This window comes from Elephas maximus, chromosome 3, assembly GCF_024166365.1.
Source record: "Elephas maximus indicus isolate mEleMax1 chromosome 3, mEleMax1 primary haplotype, whole genome shotgun sequence".
NCBI classification, from domain to species: Eukaryota; Metazoa; Chordata; class Mammalia; order Proboscidea; family Elephantidae; genus Elephas; species Elephas maximus.
The window spans coordinates 19,891,177-19,897,176 of NC_064821.1; positions in this window are offsets into that span (position 1 = coordinate 19,891,177).

Genomic DNA, 6,000 nt, shown 5'->3' on the forward strand with positions numbered 1-6,000 from the left:
GAGTTAGAACCATGGACATTTTGATTAGCAGCAGAGCGCTTATCCACTAAGCCACTAGGGCTCCTTTCAAATGTATATATTTGGGGATATACACATAAGTGAAAAAATACAAACAAAAGCAAACAACTGATCCTCAAAAACAGTAAGAGGCCAGAAGGGGATTGTGACTAAAAATCAACTCATGGGGGACAGCCAAGAACAAATATCTAGCCATTACATGGATGTTCATTTTATATTTCACTGAGCTGTACATTTAGTATAAATTTTTCTGCATGTATGTAAAAAATTCTAATAAAATCTAGAAATGGAAAGAAACATCCACAATCTTAAAATGGGCATATACAAAAAATTTACATCAAAGAACACAGAGTGAAAAGTTCACTTTCCCAGAAAAGCAGATGAAAAACAAGGATATCCGTTACTTCACTCCTAGCCAACCATATCCTAGCGATTTTAACCAGTATCTTCCCCTCAAGAAAAAAGGAAAGGGTTAAACACTTTAAAGGGAAAAAACCACAGCCCATTCTATTTTATACCAAAAATCAAACCAAACCCAGTGCCGTCAAGTCAATTCCGACTCATAGCGACCCTACAGGACAGAGTAGAACTGCCCCATAGAGTTTCCAAGAAGTGCCTGGTAGATTCGAACTGCCAATCCTTTGGTTAGCAGCCATTGCACTTAACCACTACGCCACCAGGGTTTCCATTCTATTTTATAGATTAAGTAATTATGTATTCACAACTCCAAAAGAATATACAGATCATTATAGGACAGAAATTTTAGCCCTGGTGGCACAATGGTTAAGTGCTCGGCTGCCAACTGAAAGGGCAGTGGTTTGAACCCACCAGTGGCTCTGGTGATCTGCTCCCATAAAGATTACAGCCTAGGAGACCCTATGAGGTAGCTCTACTCTGTCACACAAGATCACTATGAGTTGGAATCAACTTAACAACATATACACTAGTACCAAGCAGTTGGAAAATAAAAAGCATGGTGTATTTTAGTGAAAATAAAAAGGGCAAGGAGTGGAATTAAGCAAATGGAAGATCCTAATAAAAAATTATTCAACGACATCCAATCAACTACAACAAATGAAGAGAGCACCCTTTTAGACCACTGTTCTACCCAAATAGATCTTATTTCCAAAGAACTTCCAAAAAACTCCAATTTTATTTTTCTTAGAACTTTACAAAAATTACTTCAAAAATTTATATGGAAGCACAAATGTCCACAAATAGCCGAAATATTCTAAGGAACACTGCACAGGGATTGCTGAAACACACACACACACACGCATATATACATATATATATGTATATATATATATACACACACACTTACAAATAGCTGTGTGTGTGTATAGCTATGACAAATCAATATAAGAGTATACAAATAGATTAATGGAAAAAAAGTAAGTACAGTCATGCACCGCATAAGACCCATTCAGGGGGCAGTCTATCGCATATCTGTTGCATGAGGTTTTTTTTTTTTTTTTAAGGGAAAGCAGCTCTCCTTTTATTATTTCCCCCTAATAGTTTTAAAGACCCGAAACCCTACTCTTGCGGCACTGATGGGCAAGGTGTGGGCGGGGATGGCGCAGCTCTGGCTGGGCTACTGCTAGCGCAGGAGGAAACAGGTTTGGGAGCAGGCTCTCAGGCTTTGGCCTATAGGCAGGCAGGTGGCAGCTGCAGGCCGGGCTGTTCCTGCTCTTCAGGCAGGCAGAACAGCAGGGGTGGGGCTGGGAGCTCTCCACTTCCTCCTCCTTTACTTCCTCTTGCTGTACTCCAGCTGCCCCTCTCAGCCTGCTGCCCACTTCTCCAGCCTCCACCAGCAGCTCCAACAACACCAGCAGCAGCAGTGGCGATAAGGATGACTTGACTGGAAGGGGGCACCCAAAAGGTTTTAATAAGGCTTTACAGGGGTTGCCATAACCTGGGGACTGCCTGTATGAAGGAAACCTTTCTTTTCTCCCTGGCTGCTTTTAAAATTTTCTCTTTATCTTTGGTTTTGGCAAGTTTGATGATAATATGTCTTGGTGTTTTTGTTTTTGGATCAATCTTAAATGGGGTCCGATGAGCATCTTGGATAGATATCCTTTCGTCTTTCATGATGTCAGAGAAGTTTTCTGTCAGGAGATCTTCAATTATTTTCTCTGTGTTTTCTGTCCTCCCTCCCTGTTCTGGGACTCCAGTCACACGCAAGTTATCCTTCTTGATAGAGTCCCACATGATTCTTAGGGTTTCTTCATTTTTTTAAATTCTTTAATCTGATTTTTTTTCAGCTATGTTGGTGTTAATTCCCTGGTCCTCCAGATGTCCCAGTCTGCATTCTAATTGCTTGAGTCTGCTCCTCTGACTTCCTATTGTGCTGTCTAATTCTGTAATTTTATTGTTAATCTTTTGGATTTCTGCATGCTGTCTCTCTATGGATTCTTGCAACTTATTAATTTTTCCACTATGTTCTTGAATAATCTTTTTGAGTTCTTCTACTGTTTTATCAGTGTGTTCCTTGGCTTCTTCTGCAGTTTGCCTTATTTCGTTTCTGATGTCTTGAAGCATTCTGTAAATTAGTTTTTTATATTCTGTATCTGATAATTCCAGGATTGTATCTTCATTTGGGAAAGATTTTGATTCTTTTGTTTGGGGGGTTGTAGAAGTTGTCATGGTCTGCTTCTTTATGTGGTTTGATATGGACTGCTGTCTCCGAGCCATCACTGGGAAACTAGTTTTTCCAGAAAATCTGCTAAAAAAAAAAATGCAGTCAGATCCCTATCAGAACTGCCTTTGGATTATAACCGCCACCTTGTTCCCTGTAAGGATGAAAGTCTGAGATTTGGATCATATATGCTTGACTGTAGCTGGTTCTGTGTTTTTAGTCCAATTAGGGGTGGATTTTTGGTCCCTGTTTTTTTTGTGGTTCCTTCTCTCAGGCCGGAAGAGTGGGTTAGGAAAAGACCAAAAGAAAAAAAAAAGAAAAAAAGGGGGGAAAGCAAAGCCGCCGCGGAGCCGGAGACGTTCTCCCTCTGGCTCAGGAAATTCCAATGTTAATGAAGCCGCCTGGGGAGGGTGGGGGAGGGATCAGAGAGATAGGAGAGTAGCACCTCAGAATATAGCCAGAGTTGCTTGTCTTGCTTGGAATAACTATTTTATCTGAGATTCCCGAGGGGCATGTCGCCTATGTGTGCTGGCTGTGTGGAGATTGCCCCCGGGGATCTGGCCCACTGAAGCCGTGGTCCGATCCTCCGTTGCCAGTCCCACGCCCAACATCAAGGTTCCCCTGCTGGGACGGTGCTCTCCCGACTCCAAAATCAGTCGCTGCCTCCCGGGGACTTCTCGTCCCGCCTGCCGTGTCATCGCGCCACCTCCGCAGACCGGCTGGGCCCCCTCCCGGGGTTAGTTCAGGGGAGTTGAGCAGCTCTCCGTGCTTGTGCCTTGACAGCGCCCAGTCAAAAGCCCGGCGGCAAGATTCCCCAGCTGGGACGCTGCTCTCCCAGCTCCAAGACCAGTCACTTCCTCCCGGGGACTTCTCCCACTGGCTGCATTGCCACGCCACCCGCACGGACCGGCTGGGCCCTCTCCCGGGGTTAGTTCAGGGGTGTAGGGCTGCGCCCCTTGTTTGCGCCATCAGCTCCCCTGGGCCCTGCCCTAAATCAGGCGCCAAAGGTTACCTGACTGGGACGCTGGCTCCAGGCTCCGAAAACAACCGCTGCTTCCCCATATTTGTTCTTTTTCCGTCTCTAAATCTGTGTTTGTTGTTCAGGGTTCGTAGATTGTTATGTATGTGATCGATTCACTTGTTTTTCCGAGTCTTTGTTGCAAGCCGGATCCGAGGTAGCGTCTATCTAGCCCGCCATCTTGGCCCCGCCTCCCCTGGTGTTGTATTCTTAAAAAAAAAAATTCAAGATCCATTTTGAAGTACAATGCTGTCAGTGACAGGATAATATCCATAAATGCACAAGGGAGATCAGTTAATACAACTCTTATTCATGTTTACACACCAACCATTAATCCCAAAGATGAAGAAATTGAAGATCTTTACCAACTTCTGCATCTAAAATTGATCAAACATGCAATAAAGATGCATTGACTATTAATGGTGATTGGAATGCAAAAGTTGGAAACAAAGAGGAAAGATTGGTAGTTGGAAAATATGGCTTGGTGATAGAAACAATGCCAGAGATCATATGATAGAATTTTGCAAGACCAATGACTTATTCACTGCAAATGCCTTTTTTCAACAACATAAAATGGCTACCATACACATGGACATCACCAGATGAAATACACAGGATTCAAATCGACTACATCTGTGGAAAGAGAAGATGGAAAAGCTCAACATCATCAGTCAGAACAAGGCCAGGGGCTGACTGTGGAATAGACCATCAGTTGTTCATAACAAGATCAAGTTGAAGGTGTAGAAAATTAGAGCAAGTCCATGAGAGGCAAAATACAGTCTTCAGCATATCCCACCTGAATTTAGAGACCATCTCAAGAATAGATTTGACACATTGAACACTTATGACCAAAGACCAGACAAATTGTGGAATGTCGTCAAGGGTATCACACATGAAGAAAACAAAAGGACATTAAAAAGACAAGAAAAAAAGAAAAAAACAAAATGGATGTCAGAAGAGACTCTGAAACTTGTTTCTGAAGTTAGAGCAGCTAAACGAAATGGAAGAAATGATGAAGTAAAAGAGCTGAACAGAAGATTTCAAAGGGGGGGGTTGAGAAGATAAAGTAAACTACTATAATGAAATGTGTAAGGATTTGGAGTTAGAAAACCAAAAACAATTTCTCAGCATATCTCGGCATTTCTCAAGCTGAAAAAACTGAAGAAAAAATTCAATTTTAAGGATTCTATAGTCAAAATATTGAAGGTCCCAGGAAGCATTTAAAGAAGATAGAAAGGATACACGCAGTCACTGTACCAAAAAGAATTGCTTGACATTCATACATTTCAGGAGGTACCATATCCTAAAGAACAATTGGCCTTGAAGGGAAAAGCCCAAGGTACACCGAAGGCATTGGAGACAAACAAGGCTCCAGGAGTTGACAGAATACCAGTTGAGATGTTTCAACAAAGGGACGCAGTGGTGAAGGTGCTCACTTGTCTATGCCAAGAAATTTGGAAGACAGCTACCTGACCAACTGACTGGAAGAGATCCATATTTGTGCCCATTCCAAAGAAAGTTGATCCAACAGAATGTGGAAATTACCAAACAATATCATTAATATCACCCGCTAGTAAAATTTTGCTGAAGATAATTCAAAAGCAGTTGCAGTAATACCTCCACAGGGAACTATCAGCAATTCAAGCCCCATTCAGAAGAGGTCATGCAGCAAGGGATCTCATTGCTGATGTCAGATGGATCTTGGCTGAAAGTATAGAATGCCAGGAAGATGTTTACCTTTGTTTTATTGACTATGCAAAGGAATTCAATTGTGTGGATCATAACAAATTAAGGATAACATTGAGAAGAATGGGATTTCCAGAACACTTAATGGTGCTCATGTGGACAGAATCTGTACATAATCCAAAAGGCAGTCATTCAAACAGAACAATGGCATGCTCTGTGGTTTAAAATCAGGAAAGATGTGGATCAAGGCTGTACTCTTTCACCATACTTATTCAATCTGTATGCTGAGCAAATAATCCAAGAAGCTGGACTATATCAAGAAGAATGTAACATCAGGAGTGGTGAAAAACTCAACCTGCAACATACAGATGACACAACCTTGCTTGCTGAAAGCAAAAAGGACTTGAAGCACTGATGAAGTTCAAAGACCACAGCCTTCAGTATGGATTACATGTCAACATAAAGAAAACGAACTCCTCACAACTGGACCAATTAGAAATATCATGATAAACAGAGGAAGGATGGAATTTGCCAAGGATTTCGTTTTAGTTGGATCCACAATCAATGCCCATGGAAGCAGCAATCAGGAAATCTCCTGCAAAAGACCTCTTTAAAGTGTTAAAAAACAAGAATGTCACTT